The 21,527-nt window shown below is 33.7% G+C and overlaps 2 long non-coding RNA genes across 6 annotated transcripts; one reads left to right on the forward strand and one right to left on the reverse strand.

Annotated features, from left to right (window-relative positions):
- Window positions 1–42: 42 nt before the first annotated feature.
- On the reverse strand, window positions 43–1,070 carry LOC148863501 (uncharacterized). Its single transcript, XR_016109112.1, has 2 exons — window positions 907–1,070; window positions 43–372 (listed from the first exon to the last, which is right to left on the reverse strand). It is a non-coding gene; the product is annotated as an uncharacterized LOC148863501 (long non-coding RNA).
- A 3,081-nt stretch (window positions 1,071–4,151) lies between these two features.
- On the forward strand, window positions 4,152–17,996 carry LOC148863502 (uncharacterized). 5 transcript variants are annotated; one of them, XR_016109323.1, is made up of 7 exons: window positions 4,152–4,606; window positions 14,075–14,157; window positions 15,286–15,357; window positions 15,440–17,126; window positions 17,219–17,283; window positions 17,369–17,494; window positions 17,632–17,996. It is a non-coding gene; the product is annotated as an uncharacterized LOC148863502 (long non-coding RNA). The 5 variants fall into 5 exon arrangements; XR_016109325.1 differs by having other exon boundaries at window positions 15,440–15,748; XR_016109324.1 differs by having other exon boundaries at window positions 4,229–4,606; window positions 15,440–17,283.
- Window positions 17,997–21,527: the final 3,531 nt, after the last annotated feature.

A 21,527-nucleotide genomic window follows, 5' to 3' on the forward strand; every position in this document is an offset into this window, starting at 1 on the left:
CATGTTAACAGGAAAAGTTAAAAAAAAATACACAATAAGTTAAAAAACTATAAAAAAATTAAGATTTAAAAATATATAAAAAATTTCATCAATTATTAAAAAATATACATAAACTAAAGAAATGGCGGTTTCACTCGTCACCGAACTAAAGAAATGGATCGCCATCAAAGAAATAATTCAAATCTCAAGTATCAGTCGAAGTCGAACTATTAATTGTACAGAAGTGAAAAACACATTAGATTGATATGGCATTGCTCAGAACTTTACAAATTAAACTGAACAATAAGGTCATAATGCGACATCACTTCGTCATGGATGATCATTTGAACAGATCTACCACCAACTCTGAAAGCACACCTTCAGAAATGCGAACTACCAAGCAAGGCAAACCCAAGAAGGAATAAAAGGAAAACGCTCAGAATTCGAGGCATTATCAAAAATCAAGGCAAGAAATCACAAGATAGAATGATTTCCAGTTTAAGTTCGAGAGTGAATGGAGGATCCCAAGCAATGCAGATTCTATGATTCATCTCTGGTTTGATTTAGCATATACCACTAAACAAGAAGAAAAAAATCATGGCAAGGGAGAGCAACATTACTAGTATGAAGGTAAAAGAATGAGAAAAAACAATCAACGATCTCAAACCAAAAATGAACACACCCAGAACTCCGAAAGCCCAAAACTTGAAAAGACTTCAGTATTGAGTTTTCAGAGAAAGAAGGTATAAATTAATAATATTGGATATTGGCACCATCTAAATCAAATAATTACCCAAAAACTAAATAACAATAACAAGAGAAACTTACAGCATACCCAGAAGTTCAAATGGTGGTAAGTATAAACCAATATCAGAAAAATACAGAAAAACATAAGAAAAATCAAGAAAAGAAGGAGTTGGAACATACCCAAAAGCTCAAGCAAAACAAAATCCATGATGCTTCGATGAATTCACCATTTTCTGGGGTCTAGGTAGGCATATACGGCTGGTTTCCAGTGAGATGAGAGTACCGGAAGCGGAAAATTAAATGTCAAAAGGGAGTGAGAGGAAGAGCTTTGACATCTCCATTCCGACATTCTTTTTTCATATTTAGTAATATATGTCAAAATTCAGAAAATTATGGTCACTTGCGGCGTATAAAGCATGTCAAAATTATTTCTTTGATGGTGGTCCATTTCTTTTTCTAAGTAAACAAGCATACACGTCAATTATTTATTTTCAGCTGTCGCTGGAACTTGATCAGTTCCCGGCATTGTCGTAGTTATGGCGTAGAAGAATGAACAGTGTCTTCAAGGTAAAGTGGTGCGTGTAATCAATCAGCATGTGATACAAATAACTGACGGACCGTTAACAGTGAGGACCTATTAGATACAAAGTTCAGTACTGTAAAAGACATTTTAAAGTTTGGGGATTACCTGATTAAGAATTTTTTTTTGGGTTGAGTTTGAAAGGAATACTAATACAAATATGTAGAGTATAAAACCTTATATTTTGTATGCATTTGTACCATATATATTTGCATTTGTAATTTTTCCAAATTGAGCCTTAATATTATGGAGGATTCCTGATTAGTATCCTATACTTTGGGCCTTTTGCCACTTTGGTCCCCGAACTTTAAAACGTGATAATCCAATACCCAAACTTTCAAAGTGTATCAATCTGGTACTTGTCATTAACCAATTCGTTAACCAGTCGTTAGGTGACATTTGAAAAGATACAAATGCCCTTTGAGTGTCATCTAATTTTCTTTATCAACCATTCATATGTTGATAAAAAATGAACAGTCCCAAATCCTTGCCTCTTCTGCTCAAGAAAGTTGGGATCATTTTTTATCAACATTTGGGTGCTTGATAAAGAGAATTAGATGACACTTGAAAGGTATTTTGTGTCTTTTCAAATGACACTTAATAGATGATTAACATGCTAGTAAATGGTAGATTTTAGATTGGCATGTTTTAAAAGTTTAGATACTAAATTGTTGCGTTTTAAAGTTTGAGAACCAAAGTGGCACTAGACCCTAAGTACAGGGTATTAATTTGGAAATTTCCCTTAATATTATACATGAATCTTGGAGAGAAAGTCCTAATATGGGAAGTGTGAATTATACAAATCTAGAAATGATCTAAATGCTAATAATTTAACCACGAATATGCAAAGTTGGTTTAATTTTGTATTGATAAGTTTACTTTCTTATGAAACGCTTTTAGTTTGGGAAAATTCCTTATTAGTACCTTATACTTTGGGCCTGGTATCACTTTGGTTCCTAAACTTTAAAATGCGACAATTCAATACCCAAACTTTCAAAACGTGTCAATGTATTACCTATTGTTAACCTGCCATTAAATGCCTTTGAAAAAGACACAAATGCCTTTCAAGTGTTACAAAAATATAATAGTCCTAAATCTTTGCCTCTTTTATTCAAGAAAGATGGGGTCCAAATTGCCCAATGAGACATGCCCCTAACTTTATTGAATAGAAGAATTAAGGATTTGGGATTGTTAATTTTTTGTTAACATTTGGATGATTGATAAAGAAAATTAAATGACACTGGTATTTGTGTTTTTTCAAATACCACTTAATTGTAAGTACTGGATTGACACATTTTGAAAGTTTGGATGCTCAATTATTGCTTTTAAAGTTCGAATACCAAAGTACATAGTACTAATCAGGAGTTTTCCCTTTTAATTATAATAGGTGCAAATACAAATCCTAGATTAGAATCTGCCTTCCTTTACATTGACTAACTTTAAGGCTGTATTTAGTTTGAAGGAAATAGTAGACAAAGAAAAGGAAAGGCAGAGAAACTTTTAACAAACCTTTTTCCTTCAAACCAACCATAGCCTAAGGGATTCATATTGCCTTACACTATGAATCCCCCATGGTATAAAGAGTTGATTGCTGCTATCTCCATTTAACCTAACTTTTTTTTTTTTTTTTTTTCAAAAGCCTAACCAGGCAAAATCTATTAAGCAATGCTGAGATACTGAACACCGGGAGAAAATAACTCGTGGAATATCTGCAAAGGACATTCAATTTTGAAAACGCCACTCGTTTTTATGACCCGGTTAAATAATTAAACGAGGGTAGACCCAATTCATTATTGCCACCTAATCAATACATGAGTATTATAAAATATAGAGCATTTTAATTTATAGCCCGCATGTCAATTTAATTAATTAATAAAACTAAATTAACTTAAAGTAATAAGTTAAGTAGCAACTTAATCAGGGTCTATTTGGCATGTCTTTTTGAGAAAATCTTCTTATAGATCTAACAGTTAAAAGATTGAACTTTTGACATAAGATTTGGGCAGCCCAAAGACAGTTTGACAAATGTGCATCTTCCCCTACATGCTAGTGTCTTTACAGGTGAGATTAAAAACTTCATTTGAAGTTTCTTGAAATCAGCTCAAAATAGGCTTTTTGCATTTTTCCGATGCACTGTTTTTTGGCAGCTAGATTTTTCACGAGCTAAACAGGAATAGACCAAAAATTGGTCTTTCTGGCTTGTAAACAGCCGAAAGACCATGCAGAAAGACAAGTCAAACGAGCCCTTAATTATGAGCCAACAATATTAATTAATTAAATTAATTAACAAAAAGTAACTAACTAATATGAGTAACAAATGTAAGACCAAGTACGGGGTGGTCATTATAGTAAGGATTTGCTCTCATTGTGCACTCCTCACACCAATCTTACAACATGTTTTGGCTGTATATCGGAACATCTCTCGTCTTGAATTTATTATTTATGGGGAGATGTGATTGTGAGGTCAGTGTAAGGTGCGTTATGTCAAGAGCAAATTCGAATTCGGTCATTCTATATGCTAGTAATGAATATAAATTAGAAAAAAAGAAAAAAAAAACAAGCACAAAAGAAAAAGAAAAAAAACTTAAAAAGTAATGAATATAATACATGTATTAACTTATTAATCAGTTCATAAAATATTTATCATTAATAAATAATAGTGATTAAACTATTAAAAGGAAAAATTAGTTAAAATATGAAAAACGATTAAATTAAAACAAACAATTAAATAATAAATAATAAATGATTAATATTTTGCAATGAAAATCCTAGGCCAGGAAGCCCGGTCTGGTCGATCCATCATCACCCTAGCAAATTAAAACGCGGGAAAGGAAACGAAAACCCTAGAAAAACCAAACGAGCCGCTCGTCCTCTCTCCATTGGTCAACATGGCTGAAACAGAACAAACGCAGAGGACAACATGGCTGAAACAGAAGCAAAACTTCACGGTAAACACGAAGAAGAGAAGAACAAGAGAAAGAGAAAGAGGTCTAAGAAGAGTGCACATGCAGACTCCGACGCTGAGGAAATTAATTGAGAACTCGAAAACGAAGACGAAGAAGAGGCAAGAGCAGAAGCAAATGAAGAAGTGGAGCTTGCAGACAAGAGTAATCAGGATTTGAATGAGGATGGTGATGACCAGGATGATGCTCCATCGATGCCACGGAGAAGAAGCAGAAGAAGAAGTTGCAGAGTGGATCGGGAATCATGAGCACTGAGTCTTTCTCTCGGTTGGGCCTCTCTAAACCCACCATCACCATGAAGGCAATTCAAGACATGGGCTTTGACAAAATGGCTGAGGTAACTATTTCTTTTTTATCCAACTTCGTTGTGGTTCGGTGCTCTAGGAAATCTCACCACAGGTTCATATCGAACCGGCACCTTTCTTTCCTTTGTTTGTGAAAATTAAGTCGTAGAGATGACAAAAGTAAGGGAAGGGAGTTTATTTGGAGAACTAATTCTATTAATTGTTATAAAGTTTATGGCGATTTAATTGACTTGGTAGTTGAAACCTTTTGGTGAACAGAGAGGTTATCACGCTTCTTATTCAGCTCTTCTTGTTTACAGTTAATGAGATTCTGTCTCCCCCATAGGGGCTACAAGTTTCAAGATGTTTGAACGGTATTGTAGAGTTTAAAAAAAATTCATTTGCTACATTTGTGTCGTTTCGCTGGTTTTTAACAGAAATCTTGTAAGACAATTGTGTAAATTTAATAATATAATAGTAGTGCAAGTTCAATAATTTATAAAAGGAAGAGATTGAGTACTGTAGGATGTAGCCTATTGAAATAGAGCAAGATAGGCAAAATGGAGTGGCACAATGTAAGAAATGGCTATTACATAGGCAAAATGGAGTGGCACAATGTAAGAAATGGCTATTAAGATAGGCAAAATGGAGTGGCACAATGAAAGAAATGGCTATTTTATAATTTTACCCATCATAACAATTTAATAAACTGATTAGAAGGTCATGAAATGATTAAAAATTAATAATAAGATAATAAATAATTATGTAATATTTAATGATTAATTAAATAAATAACTAAAGCAATTTAATAATTTATAATTATTAATTATTAACATTAATACACTAATTTTCATAACTATTATTAATTAACTAATATAATTAGTTATCATTATTATTTATTAATTATTTATTAGTATTTTTTATTTATTATAGATTAATAATTATTAATAACTATTTAATAATATTATTCTTAGTTGTTTAAATTAATAAAGATAATTAATTTTTAACAGTTTACTTAATTGATAATTCTTATGAAACAATTAATGAAATTAACTGATTAATCAATATTAAGTAATTACTAATTAAATAACTATAAAATAATATAAATATTATTGGGATTTTTACAGAAAAATTAATAAAATTTGATGAATTGACAAAAGCATATATGTTTAGAAATAAATTGTAAAAATGGTGAGCGGGAGGGAAAAGTCCATCTTGGGACCAAATTGCCCCTGATTAAAAGCCACATCCATTCTCTCTCACCCTGTCTCATCAAAGCACTCTTCTCACTGTTGCTCAGAACATTTTCTTCTCACGGTTTTCAGACTTCCCTTTGTTAACAACGATGATACCCCTAGGCTTTTTTGGTAAAAAGCTCAATAGTATTTGTCATTACTATCATTAATTAATCAATAATATTAATAATTATTAATTACTAACTAAAAATTAAAATAAATTAAAGGACATTACCTAATGTTTCTCCCACCTATTTGAGGTTTTGGAAGAGGTAGATTAGATATGGACCATATGGTCCTACCCTTTGGCATTTTTCTTGCACAAGGTGGCTGATCTTAGACTTGAACTTGCATTCTCATGCTTGCCAGCCTAAGATTGTAACATTACACTAAGTAATGGCCCCTTAATAACTAAAAATTAAATAGTTCTTACTTTAATTATTTACAATTAATTAATTAATTATTATTCTTTACATAAATAATATTATAATATATTGTTAACTACTTTTTTATTATATGATATTTTTAATTACTTAAATTAATAATAAACGATTAATTATTTATTATATATCAATAATGATTTATTATTAACTAATTATTTAATTAATATTATATGACATAAATTCATAATTATAAAATATTAAATGATATTTATTTAATAGTATTATATTTAGAATTATCATATAAAATAGTTAAATAATTAATTATTAATCACTTTCTTAGATATTTTTTTTGTTGAATGGATTTTATAATAGGATGGTATGGGGTGTTAATAATAAATGATTAATTATTTATTATATCAATAATTAGTTATTAATAACTAATTATTTATTTAATAATATTATATTTACAATTATCATACTAAATAGTTAAATAATTGATTATTAATAATTTTCTTAGGTATTTTTTGTTGAATGGCTTTTATAAATTATAATAGAATGGTATGGGGTGTTAATAATAAATGGTTAATTATTTATTATATATCAATAATTAGTTATTATTAACTAATTATTTAATATTATATGACATAATTACGAAATATTAAATGATATTCATTTAATAATACTATTAGAATTATCATACTAAATAGTTAAATAATTAATTATTAACAAATTATTAATCATTTTCTTAGTTATTTTTATTGAATGGCTCTTATTGAAGTGGGTCTGAATTTCAAGGGTGAAAGTGAAACCAGCAATAGGAGCTTCATGAAATGAAATGCTCCTATTACTGAAAAAGGTAAGTTTTCATATATAAGTGGTGTTCTCTGCACAGTTAACGACACCCTTGGTTAAAAGGAAAATTCTATAAAACAGTTGTAGCGCCAGCAATGTTGCATGGAGTAAAGTGTAAGGCAGTTGAGAAACATCATGTCCAAAAAATATTTGTGGTAGAAATGCATATACTGAGATGGATGAGTGGAAAAACTAGAAAGGATAGGATCAGAAATGAAGTCATTGGGGACCTAGGAATAGCTCCAATAGGTGATAAAATGAGAGAAAGTAGACTACGATGGTTCGGTCATGTGCATAGAAGACCATCTACATTACCCATAAGAAGTTGTCTATTGCAAATTGAAGGGGCTAGAAGGGCTAGGGGCAGGCCATAAAGGACATGGGTTGAACTTGTAAAAAATGATTTACACACTCACAATTTAACAATAGGTATGACACTGAACAGAATGGAATGGAAAAGTAGGATTGATGTAGCCAACCCCATATATTCAGGACAAGGCTTAGATGATGATGATGATGGTATTGGTAATCTTCTAATTTCTCAACTCTAGATAGAATCATTGTCTTGAAGCTCATCTTCCTTCTGATTAATGGTCTTTTTACACTGAAATGGTGCATTGAGTGAACAATTCAGTAAGAGATATGGGGTCTCATCTTTATTGGTGCCTGTACAATGCAGTCTGACTATCCCTGCAACCTAGGCCTAGGCTATTGGAATTGAAATATGTTTTGCAATTCCCATATATTTATTCTATTAGGCTTTTGCTGTGAATTAGAAGTCAGGATAGAAGTGATCCACTGGTTACTTGAAGTGATTGAAAAACAAGTCTCTCCTTGTGGGTTTTGTATTAATGCTACACTATTGTCTTTTTTTTTTTTGATAAATGAAGATGATTTTATTAATGAACAGATCAAGAGGTTAAATCATTACAGGCTAGCCATGGAGAGGCACGAGCTGTTACTTCTCCTAACAAAGTACTACATCAAGCTAAAACAAAAAATTACAGTGCTGCCCAAAATAATTGTTCCCTTAAGGTCCCTTGCCTAGCCAACCCATCCACTAAGGTATTTGCTGTTCTGCCCACCCAAAGAGAGGTAATAGTCATATTCTTTGAGAGTTAATTAACTTTTCTCAACAGGTCCCTGTATTGCCATATAACTGAGCCTGGATTTGTCAACCATCCCACAACAACTTTGGAGTCTCCTTCAATTACCAGATTCTGAACTCCTAATTGGTCTGCAATCTGAATACCTTGAACAACTGCTAATAACTCAGCTCTGTTAGAGTCTCCTATTCCCACAGGGCCTGAAAACAAGGGTAAGATGTTGCTGTCCTTATCTCTCAGAATCCCTCCTATCCCCGATGAGCCTGGATTTCCTTGGCTACTACCATCAAAATTTAGCTTTACCCAACCCTCAGAAAGAGGCATCCACACTGTTGGTATCCTGTCCTTCCTAGTATGACTGTTAGCCACAACTATCCAGTTTATCCAAATATCATCAAAAGAAAAGGTGTGAAAGGAGTCCAGAGTTCTCAGCTAGTGGATTGCCCTAGTCAAAATGCATTCCTCTATAGCTTGAATGCTTCTTTCCTTCTCTTGGTATAACCTCGCATTTCTTTCTTCCCAAATTGTCCACAAGGCATCTGCTCTAATACATCTCCACATAGTTCTACCTTTTTTCGTAGGCCACACAAAAAAGGAAGGATCAAATAGCTGACTTACATCTGTGGTCAGATTCCACCTGCACCCAAACAAAGCAAAGATCCAACCCCAAATAGCAACAGAAAAAGAATAGGATAAAAGTAAGTGGGAGTTGCCACTAGCCTTGCAAAGTACACACCAGTTAGGGGACAAACACATGAAAGGCCTTTTCTTCTGAAAGCAGTCCAAGGTATTGGTCTTTCTATAAAACACCTCCCAACAGGAAATAATAATTTTAGGTGGAATAGGTCTAGACCATATCTCCTTAGTCAGAAAACCCCACTGTCCCGGGGAAGAGCAAACTTAAAAAAAGGAGGCAGATGTGAAGTAACCTTTTGGATGAGGGGGCCATAATCTCACATCCGATCTAAGAGGGTCCTAAAAAACAAAACACTACCAAGAAGCGACAAGAGGTTTGAAACACAAATAAGTTCATTATCCTTCAAGCCCCTACGATATCCAAAGTCCTAGCTCATGGAGGAAGGTGTGACAGGATTTGGAAGAAAATGAGAGATAGCTTTTTCCTTGTAGAGGGAAAGGGAATAGAGGGATGGAAACCAATTCTTAAAGCTACATTTGGTTTGAAGGAAAAAGTACGGAAAGGAAAGGAAAACTAAGGAAACCTTTACAAACTTTGTATATGTTTCCCTACCATTCCCTTCCTTTCCCTACCTTTTCCTTCAAACCAAACATAGCCTAAGAGCAGAGCTACCCACCCAAATGTCTTCACAAAATAAAACAGAGTTACCAGAGCAGACATCATACCTAACAAAACTGAGGAATTGAGGGAGAACACTTTGAATTGCTTTCAAAGGAGTTGCCAACGCAGCTTGACATGATATACCAGCATCCCATCCATTTTCCAACCTGCCATGTATACTGTCTATCACTTCATGCCACAACCTCTCCCTTTCTATGGGCCACCTCCACAACCATTTTCCTAAGAGAGTTTTATTCTTGAGAACTAGCCTTCCTAAACCCAGTTTGCCCTCCTCTTTACTCCTACAAACTATTTCCTAATTAATTAAATGATCTTTTTTTTCCTCCCCTGGCTCCCAAAGAAAATTTCTCATTAATCTCTCCAACTTCTTAGCCTCCCTAACAGGAATCCTAAAAATAGAGAAGTAATAAATTGACAATTTTTCTAAGGTGGCTCTTAGTAAAGTTACTCTACCCCCTAATGAGATATAGTTCTTTTTTCAAGAAGCTAATATTTTCTCAAACTTTTCCAAAATTGGGGTCCAAAATTACTCTCGTTAGGGTCGGCACCTAGAGGGAGACCTAGGTACTGCAAGGGCTAAGAAGAAATGGGACAACCTAGACATCTGCCACATACTCAATATCCCTCTTATCCATGTTAACACCCACCACACAACTCTTGTCCAGGTTTATCTTTAAATTGGAAACATTCTCAAAGTGCTTTAGCAGAGTTATGAGATTCCTCACTTTTCACCTGTCATCCCCTTCACAGAAAATTATAATGTCATCGGCAAACTGTAGGTGGGTCACCCAGACATTGTTCCTTCCTACCCTTCAGCTTCTCACTTCTTCCCTGTCTGCCTTAGAGATTAATCTACTAAAAGCATCTGCAACTAAGGTGAAGAGAAAAGGAGAGAGGGGGTCACCTTGCCTAAGGCCTCTACACTACACATTGTCTTTTCACTTATTATTATTATTATTTGAGAAAAGGAAACTTTCATTGAGAGAAGGGAAGGATATACAAGATGAATATGATAAAGATCAAACAGAGGCAAAAATAAAAAAAAAGCCTTCTCAACCCATTAAAGAGGAAGCTCTATATTGCTGTACAAGAAGTCTCTGCCCACCCCTGCTTTCACAAGAGCATCTGCTACTGAGTTCAAATTCCTTGGAATCCACCTGAAGACACAATGGATCTGAGATTGAATAACCCTGATTTCATTAATCTGATGAGAGAATCTCCAAGGCCCCTCCTGCTGAAGAGATGTTCAAGGATTTTACACACCTCAGCCCCGTCAGCAATGTCTGTACCTCAGCTTCAACCGCTTCAACCTCTCCAATGGGACCATTGTAGGCCCAAACTTGAGTGCCTAGAGACGTGAAAATTCTGCCACCTATACCAGCCTGGCCGCTTCAGCCTCTGTGATTTTTATTATCATCATCATCATCATCATATTCATAGGTAACTCAACCAATTAGTTGATAAAAATTGGCAATGTTATGAATGGATTGCCAAGAGAGAATATTCAAAGTTGGTTATTAGGATGTTGATGAAGACACAAATACGCACTAAATTAACTTCAAACTCCTTTTATATGGCCAGTTTGTCCATTTAATTAAATTTATGGAGTATGAATGCCAATCTAGTCCAGAAAAAAAATGGAATAGGATTCATAGAGAGACATATTATCTTTTCATGAATAACAGAAAATATTTCCCAGGTTTCATAGGAAGCCTTCTCATTATCTAGGAAATTGTAGTTACCATTACTGAGTTATGCCCAAATACTATAACTCTGTAAGATAGTTGCTGTATCATTGCTGGATATGTTAATATCAACTGCAGAAGCACTCATAAAAAAAAAACTGCAGAAGCTTTATAGTAAGGTGCTATTTGGACTGGATAATCCTGTATCTAACTTTTATGTAATTCGTATTTGGATTCAAATGAAAAACTTTATAATGACCTTAATACAGTCAACTAAAAGTCATTTCTATGATGCTTGAGCTTACAGTCCTTTTGGTTAAAAGCTTAATGCTTGAGCAAAATTATAAACAAATAAAAAATTTACATTAAGCATATTTAGTGATATTATTTTTTTGATAAGTAAAGAATCATATTTCATTAATTCAAAGATTGGTTACATGAAAATCCCCTTAGAGAGGTGCGAGGTGCTGCCTCTCCATTACAGAAAACACAAAAACTACATCAAAAAGTGTATGACATATTTAGTGATATTATTGGTATTAACTTGATCTGAACCCTAGCCGTTTTATAAAGGCAGTGCATAAACAGGGAAATCATCAAAATATAAACAAACCCAACCTTACAACCAATCCTACTGTCAAATGGCTTGCAAAATAGATGGATTTTCTTTAGCAAACTCTGTAATCCAATTGAAGTTATTAATATAATTATTTTGTTGCAATAATATATGAGTCTCTGAAATGTGTATAATTTCAGTGAGTAGCAATACATTGAGTCTAGATTAGGATCTTCAAAAATAAATATATGATCTATATGATCCCCAAACACAAAAATAAAGATGATCTCCTTTTCGCATAAATAGAAACGTGACAAGAAGAGGAGGGGTGCTTTACTTCCCTGAAATGTTTGTAGGCTGGTTTTCATTTTTTTTTGATAATAAGATTAAGTTTTATTAAAACGAAAATTGAATATTAATGGATATGGCTTAAATTATGACGTTTAAAGAATACAAACATGTTTCACCCTATGGAATGAAAATAAAACCACAATAACAACTGAAATTTTATTCAAAACCGACTAAGCCCCATCATTAAATTTAATAAACAGACAGACCACATCTTTTTTTCACATCTCTTGCACATTAAGCACTGTTTTATTAGATGGAAACTCTTAGATTTTAAATGATTTACTTCCATAAAACTGTGCAAAGACAGCAACCATGCAAAAAATTCCACTGTAGGAGGGATTAGATTGTCAAAATTCCTTTCAAAGGAAACCATCCAACCTGATTTCTGATGATAACTGAGAGTTCATCAATGCCATTTCCTTCTTAAGAACCACTTCCTCAGATAGAGCAGCAAGCAAAGACATGAGTATTAACTTGTTGCATATAATGCCAGAAAAATGAGTAAATTAAGTGTGAAACAATACAGAATATAGTTTCTGAACAGAAAGAGAAAGGATGGAGAAGGGAACATAGAGTGGCATGACTCTTTCATTACTATTTATATGACTCTTCAAAAACAGCAGAAAACTACAAAAGTACTACCATCTGCCAATGACACAAAACAACATCAAAACAATGACTAAGACTAATAACTGAAGTCATGGGTCAACACACTTCTACTTATAGTCTCATAATGCCTTGCAAACAAAATGACTAAAGTGAAAGCCAAAAGGATGATTCTCCAAGCTATTATCTTGCTAAGGCCTAGGCAAATTGATAACCTCTTTTCATCAAGATATCACAAGTTCACAACCACTACTACTACTGTTATTTTTGCTTTTATTACTGAAAAGAGTTATAAAACCTAATTCATAAAAAAAAAGTTATGAAACCTAGTTTAAGCACAGCACATTGATCCATTTCAAAATGTATCATTTCAAATATAGCCATATGATCAACCCAGAAGCCCCTATTGTAATATATTTGGATATTTAGCAGTGGTTCAGAAATCACTATTGAATGGGTATTATCTAAGAGATTATCTTCCCCAAAAGTCAGCAGTTTAGATGCCCACAACTAAGAATTTTTGGTGAATTATATGGATGCTTTTTGTTCTATCAGAGGTCAAAATTCTGATGCTAATATACAGATAAGATAGTTATAACTTATAAATCAAGTAACCATTCTTAGTTTGAATAGAAAATATCTTAGGGCGTTTTGGCTGCCTTCTAATCCTATGAACGTGGGACATGTGGCGATTCATGGGCTCCCAGGCCTGTCTATGGTCCAAGGATCTCCTTTTATTGTATTCCACCTTCCTCTTTTTCTGTTTTTGATCAAGTTAAATCCTCTCTTGACAATCCAACCTATTCCTCCATGTGGAAGGATGATGTGGCTAATCAACGTCATCCATCAGACGGCCCCTTCCTGGATTGACCATGTATTTGCTCTTATAGTCCATGTCAACCCTATAGTCCACCATTTATTGGTATTTTCCTGTGTCATATAGAGTTATTTTTTCTGAATGACCCAATTAACAAACTCATATAGACATTTGATTCTGCATGGCATATAAGCTGCTTTAACCTGCAACTTCATTTTTCACTTCTTATCATTATGTGCACAGAACTTATTTACTCGAGCTTTTCATTTTGCTTGCTGACTCTGAAGTTCATTGTTTACTATGTGTGATTGCACAGTGTTAGATTTTTTTTTTATAGGTAACTGAAAACTTTAATAATTAAGAAGAAAAATCAAATACAAATAAAGTGTTTTACATCACATGTTATAGGCTAGAAAAACACCATCCATCTCCATTCTTACATAATGCATTACATATGCAGTGAAAAATATTGGAAGGCTAGAAATATTTGAATATGCATTACATATTAAAATACAAAAAAATAATGCATTACATAACATGCATCACATGTTATAGGCTAGAAATACTAATCCATAGTATTAGTATTTTTCTTATACTCTATTTGATGTGCAGTGCCTCATGATGATGAAGCTGACAGAATATTGGAAGCAAACTTTGAGGATGGCACAAGGCAAATTATTAAAATTCTACCAAAGGTAAACAATTGCTTAATCACTTATTTTGGAACCTTAAGTTCTTAACCAGCTTCCATTGAGGAACAAACCTTGAAACTGGTTTTCCCAGTTGCCTTCCCTTGTTAACTTTGACCAATCTAGGACTGAAAAAATAATTTACATCTTATAAAGAGTATGCTGTCTTTTAGGACTTAACTGTGCTGGCATTAATATCTCTTAAAAACTCAAGTAGTCATTGACTTTCCCAACTTATTTGTTTGCCTTGTATTTGGGTTCTTTCCTTTTTAATTTGTGCTAAATATTTTCAATGCTAAGTAACATAATCTTTTCATTTTAATGATTACTTACTACATTCTCCAACCTTGGTTCCCTCTGCCAAATGGTTACTAATATTACATTTTGCTGTTGCTTTAAGAGTGAATGCAAAAGGATTTTTTTTTTTTTGTTGGAGATCCTTCTATTTGTTTCTTTATCAAAAAGATGATGGTAGTATTTGACACTGGTCACTTTGTTACATAGAAGTGCCAATCTCTGATAAAGTTTGAGATTTTTTACGAACATATTACAGATTTGACAAAGAGGAATCCCTTCAAGTGTCATTAATAGACCGGAGACTTTTTGTTTTCCCTATTTCTTGGTTAAGGTTTTATAGTTGATCATCTGAATCATTAGGTCCCCTTCTTAAATCTAATAGGTGTCCGGTGTGCAAAACATTGGAGGAGTCCATTTTACTTCTTTCTTTTCTTTCATGATTGTAGTTTTTCTTTGTTCTTTTTCAATCTTGGGGATCTTTTCCTCTGTTCTTGAGATTATGCTTTTCCATATCAAGTTTCTGTGGTTTTGGTGGCTCTAACCTTTGGATGATGGCAAAAAAGAAGCTTCCAATATGTCCAGTCTACCAAAAAAAAATTTCATGTAAAAGAATGATGTTATGCTACCCAGCAATATTTATGATTGTTCTGTGAATTGTGTTTCGTTTGAGTACAGTAACATAGAATTGTATTCTTATTTATATCTTGACCTTCTTGAGAGGCAAACAGCTCTGTTTTCTGCTACCCAGACTACCATGGTTTGTATTTCTCATTTGAAAAATATACCACTTGTTCTGCTTGGCATAGTAGTCTCACAAGTTAAGAATATAAACTGCAGGTTGAAGATCTCGTGCATTTGTCATTGCAGACAACTCTGGTATACATTGGTGTGGATGATGGGAGGTCAAAGGTAAATACATGTTCATGACAATACAGTGTTGGGTCCTTGATCTGATATGTTAAATAGAAGCTAATGATGTTGGGAATTGTAGGTCACTAATGATTTAATGAAGGGCTGCAGCAAAGCTACTGCATTGTGCCAAGTGCCAAAAGATTTCTTGGTCTATATTCTTTCTTGAAGAGGAATCTGTCAAAGAAAGTGATAGTTTTCTTCTCTTCATGTAGCTCTGTCAAATTTCATGCAGACCTCTTCAAATACATTAAAGATGAATTGCTTTCAAATCCATGGACAACAAAACCAACAAAAATGGACATCTACTTTCTTTGATTTCTGCAATGTAGAGAATGGGATATTATTGTGCACCAATGTTGCCGCCCGTGGGCTTGATATTCGTGGTGTGGTATATTTCTTAGTTGAACAATTTGTTTGTGAAGTTCTGTTATTTCCATTCTTCTGTTTGAGTTAAGAATGCTCACTTTGATTTCCTTCCCCTTTCCTATCTTCATTATCCATTTTTCCATTCCTAGGACTGGATTGTGCAGTATGATCCTCCGGTACCTACCATTCATTCTCTGTTAACATGTTCCCAGGACTGGATTGTGCAGTATGATCCTCCACTCTGGTGCAGAAGGCCATGCCTTGCTATTCCTGATACTATAGAGTTACAATTTCTTCGCCGTCTTTTTTTTGATCAATAACACATTTCATTAATTAATCACAGAAATGATTACAAAGGGAAGATAAACTTTCTTATCTTCCAACTGAAGCTTGAGCCCCCAAGAAAGGAAAAAAAGAAAAAAAAAAAGAAAAAGAGGTACACCCGGGCCCAAAACATTGACTCCCTCTCCACCCCTTGTTTAGCTAATCCATCAGTAAAAGAGTTGGCTGATCTTTTCACCCAACTGATCTTGACTTCCATCTCTTGAACCAGTCACCTAAATTTCCTCCTCTCATTGCTGTAATTCCATATCCCACTGTTGTCTTTATTCAGCTACCCTACCACCACCTCCGAGTCCCCTTCAATTATGAGTTTTCTTATATTCATTTCCTTAGCTCTCTGGACTCCTTCCATAACTGCATACTTACATGGATCTCGGCTCTGAGAGAGTCATCCACTCCAATTAGGCCTGAGAATAGGGCTGAAACAATCCCATTCTCATCCCTAAACACACCCCAAATCACCGAGTGTCCAGGATTCCCTCTACTACTCCCATCAAAGTTTAGTTTTAAGAAACCAGCAGGTGTGTGTGGGGGAGGGGGGTCCAAGACACTCATTACTGTTTTGGTCTAGGTGCAATTAGCAATCTCACCCCACTTCCTCAACATGTCATCTACTGTGTAATCTGTGAACAGCTCTGAGGATTTCAGCCACTGTACAACTCTTATATTGGATCATTTCTCTCAGTTCTTCTGCACCTCTCTCTACTTCAGAGAAGATCTTGGAGTTTCTTTCTTCCCATAAAGACCAGCATACTGCAGCCCTCAGACATCTCCACATGGTCCTTCCCCTTTTCATACGCCACCTAAAGAAAGAAGGGGAAAAAAGACACTGCAAGTTTGGCGGAGGGTTCCAACTACATCCAAAGAGAGAGAAAACCCATTCTCAAATAGACTTTGCAAACTAGCATAACACCAATGGGTGAAAACCAGTCTCCCCATCAGCTTTACAAACAACACACCTGTGAGGAGATAAACATGTCTTGGGTCTCTTCTTTTGGAGCAGATCACCAGTGTTGATTCTTTCCAGAGCAGATCACCAATTTCTTCGCTGTCTTAAGGTCTTGTATTTTCATTGATCTTAATGTGATCTTAATGTCTTGTATGATCTTAATGTGATTTTTTTTCCCTCTTTTGGTTTACTTGGAGGCAGCCAAAGTACCTGTTTAAGAATACGAGTGTGATAAAAAGAAGGTTGTGAATGTGCAGTCAGTCCTGGTATTTTCTTGGTTCTGCCAATTTAATAAATTTTGTTCATTAGCAATTAATCAAGACGCTGAAGTTGATCTTGGAATTTATGCAGGAGGATCTGGTGGCAGACAACTACTATCTGAACCAGTCTGCTAAGGACGCATACAGATCATATATATCAGCAGACAATTCACATTCTATGAAGGACGTCTTCAATGTTTACCGACATGATCTTCAGGTGCCTATTTAACAATATATCTTCTAATGAATTTGAGCAGTAAAAAAAAAACTAAAATATCCTGACTGCTATAGAATCATGGCTGACAAGCTGTTGCAATGTTGCTGCTGCATTTTTCTTTTGTTGTCCTCCAAAAGTTACAACTAAACATAGGCAGTAGTGCATCCAAGTTTAGAAAGATGTACGTAAAATTGAAGCAAGCTGAAATGGGTTCAGCGAAAACAAACCCTTATGGAAGACAGAAGGATGAAGATGATAAGCGACAATTCACAAGGTATTAGTGGTCAGCATTATTAAACAATGCATTGTTCTATTCCAATTTTGTATGATGGTTAAGGTTCCTAATGAGTTGCTAAAAAATTCTCTTCCAATTTTATTTATTACTAAAATTTGTAAGCTATTGTTTTTAAATCCTCTTATAAGCGTGATTTGAAATAGTCATCTTGTAAACCCTACAAAGTATCTGAATACTAAGCTAATAAAATTTCAATATTTTGTCCAATTTGATAATATGTATTATATCCTGTAAATCCTACAATTACATTTGCTTTTAGACTTGCTTTTAATGCTCAACTCTCAACTGAATTCTGCAACTAACTTTTCCTGCAATTTGAAAATTTTCTACCAGCACAATTGCATTCTGCCAAGCCCATTTCTATTCTTGCACCCCTTCTCCTCTATCTCTTTTTGTTCACCCTTCTCCAAAGCTTCTTTTCCTTGACATGTACCTTTTTTCCCCTGGATAAACTTGGCCGAAGAAGAGTGGTAAGTGGTAACAGGCACCTGGAGAAAGGCATCTGTTCCTTGACTCGGCGAAAATGTACTAGTCCAAAAAAGAAAAGGAAAATTCTCCCACCCAGATTCTGCGCAACACGCCTCCAACCGTATTAGTTTGCAAAATATGGTATCGGCTGTAGGGCTGTCAATGGGTTGGTTCTACCCAACAGACCCGGGCTGACTGAACAGATTATTAGCAGTTCTGATTCTGTGATTTTGTCTTGATTAATAATTGGGTTGGTTGGTTTTGAACAGGTTTCCTAGTTTTTTTGTAATTTTTATTGCATTTTGTGTAATAGTATGAATTTGAGAGGTAATATATAAGATAATTTTGAGTAAAAACACTAGATTTATTAATATATAAATAATTTATTTATTTGACTGTCATGTTTATTAAAAATATGTTATCAAAAGCTAATTTTTAGATTGTTATTTATTTAAATAATTGTATCTGTCAGTATAATCGAGTATAATAATCAGTGCTGTCCCGAACCAAATCCAACCACTTGACAGACCTAATCAGCTGAAGGGTCATGGATGGACGAGAATGTTCCTTAGCTCCATGGTGTTTTGTGTTGTCCTGCTCTTTTTTACAAAAAAATATAATGAATGGGCAAGCTAGTTCAAGGTTTAAAATTTCGATATGATACGTTGGATGTATCGTATTTTTGAAAAATAGATATGGGGTACGTATGTAATTTTTTCATGCGTATCGGACCTGTATCGGATCGTATTGGGGGGTGTATCGGTAGTGTATCGATGAAAAAGATGTGGCAAAAAATTGAAAAAAAAGGGAAAAACAAGTTTTTTTTCCCTGAAATAAGCATTCTTTCACCTCTAAATGAGTCAAATGAGTCTAAAATTCCAAACCTCATTTGTAGAGTGTTATATTTGCAAAATTTTGCAAGAAACAAGTGAATTGTTTTTTTTTTTTTGTTTTTGAATTTTTTTCAAAATTTGAAAAAGTATGGCAAAAGTAAGTTAGTTCTTTCAAAATTTTTATAATATCTTGTGATTTCTATTTTTCAAATTATGTTGATCTACATTACTTACATTCAAAATATTTTTTTTTGTGTTATTAATAAATTTATGGAAATTTCAGAAGATATTTGGGAAAAATATAAATTGATAAAAAATTTGAAAATGTAATATCTTTTAAATCTATGGATTTATCTATCATATCCATAGAGCAATTGAAATTTATTCTTTAGTATTTTTTGATTTTTAATATATTTTGAATTAAAAAATAAATAATAATTAATTATATTTTATCATTTGATCACAACAATTGAATATATTATAATTCTATGGATGATCTATCATATCCACAAATCAATTGAAATATCTTATTTAATAATTTTTTTTTATATTTTTAGAATTAAAAAATAAATACATAATTAATTAATTATATTTTATCATTTGATCACAATGATTTAATATATTATAATTCTATGAATGATCTATTGTATCCACAAAGCAATTGAAATTTATTCTTTAATAACCATTTTTGGAATAATTATATAATGTTTATTTATTTTTTATAATTTTTGGAAATAAATAATAAATAATTATTGATTATATTTTCACTTAGAAGTTGTGCCAATGCATGTTTTATGGTTGAATAGGAGAGTTGGGTTTTTCCCATCCTATAAAACATTAAAACTTAAGAATTATAATTTATAAATTATAGTTAATCATAAGATTTTTAATGAAATTATAATTAATTACAATATATTTCTTCATAAAACTAAAATATATTAATTTAACGTATATACACCTCATTGAGGTCTTATATTTAGTGTTATTGATGTATTTTTATGATTAATTAAAGTATTTATTGTGTTTCCAAGCGTATCTTAGTTTTTCTCCAATACGCATGTGTATTCAAGATGAATTCTAATACGTTTCTTAAAATTGTCTTTCCGATACTTTGAACCTTGAGCTAGATATTGAAAGTGACTTGAGGCATGAGCTTTTCATCTTTACTCAAATGGTGGTGTGTGGGGCGGGGGGACAAAATAATAAGGATTTTGCTCACAACATGAGATAATCTGAATGAGGGCTTGGAATTTCGAAAAATGAACCAGGTAGATCAAACTAACATGATGAACTAGGCTAGAAGGTGCTTAATGAAGGAATCCATTATTTGGGTTCAAGTTGTGAAGAGGAAATACTTAAGACAAAATAATTTTCTTGAGCACAAAGCCCCAAAATCAGCCTCATGGTCGGGGGGGAAGATCTCAATTCAACAGTGGACTGCCTAGTCCTTCAACGAAAAACTTGGGATCTTGTTAAACTTAGAGAAAACCTTCTTATGGAAATAATAAATAGAATGAGAGCCATCGATACATTCGTATTTATGGAAGAAAATAAGTAATACGATCTTTAATAACAAATCCTACTCCCCACAAGAGAGAGTTATAAAAGCTTAGGCCAGTCTAAATGAATTTTTAGATTTGAATAGATTTCTTTCAAATCATCCTCCTGAAAGGGTGAAAACTCTCAGGTCTTGGACCCCGCCTCTAATGAATAAACTCTTTGATGCATCAATTCTATAGGATGGAAGTTGTGCCTTTGGATGTATGGTAAGAAATTTTAAGGGCCAAATTCTCCTAGCCAATAGGGGACATGACCATTACTGTTGCTGAAATATGGGCTGCTTTGAAGCCCATAAATTAGATCTTCAATTTCAGGACATGCCTGTCATTTTTTATATATGGAGGCTTGCTGATTACCATCAAGTCAAGGCTCTTCAAGAAGGTGTTCACCCAATTCATGCAGCTGCTTCAAGCCTCTTTTCTTCATACTTTCAGACAATGTAATGGGGGCATCTGATTGGCTTGCCAACAAAGGTAGGTCTATCATTAGGACGTCCCGTGGGGTCTTAGCTTTATCTCCTTGTTCGACATTAATTACGGGTCCATTCCTGCTGCATCTTGTTTAATTTCTCCCTTTATATAAAAAATATCTCTTATATGTTTACAAATTTTCTGCTTCATGAATCTATGCCTCTAAAGCTTGTTACTTGTGCAATTTATGATTGTTGGCTGTCCAGGAAAGAGATCAAGTAAATTGAACATACCACTGCTCTTCAAGCATATATATTTAGGTTTACATTTTATTTTTATTTTTATTTTGAATGTTGTTGAAAAATGAGAGTAGTAAAAATGCGTGTGACAGTAATAGCATGTCCAGAAAAAGGGTGTGATAGAAATGCAAATGCTTAAATGAACGAGTCATGAAACTGAAAAGAATA

This window comes from Nelumbo lutea, chromosome 3, assembly GCF_056320005.1.
Source record: "Nelumbo lutea isolate HS-2025 chromosome 3, American lotus-T2T, whole genome shotgun sequence".
NCBI lineage: Eukaryota > Viridiplantae > Streptophyta > Magnoliopsida > Proteales > Nelumbonaceae > Nelumbo > Nelumbo lutea.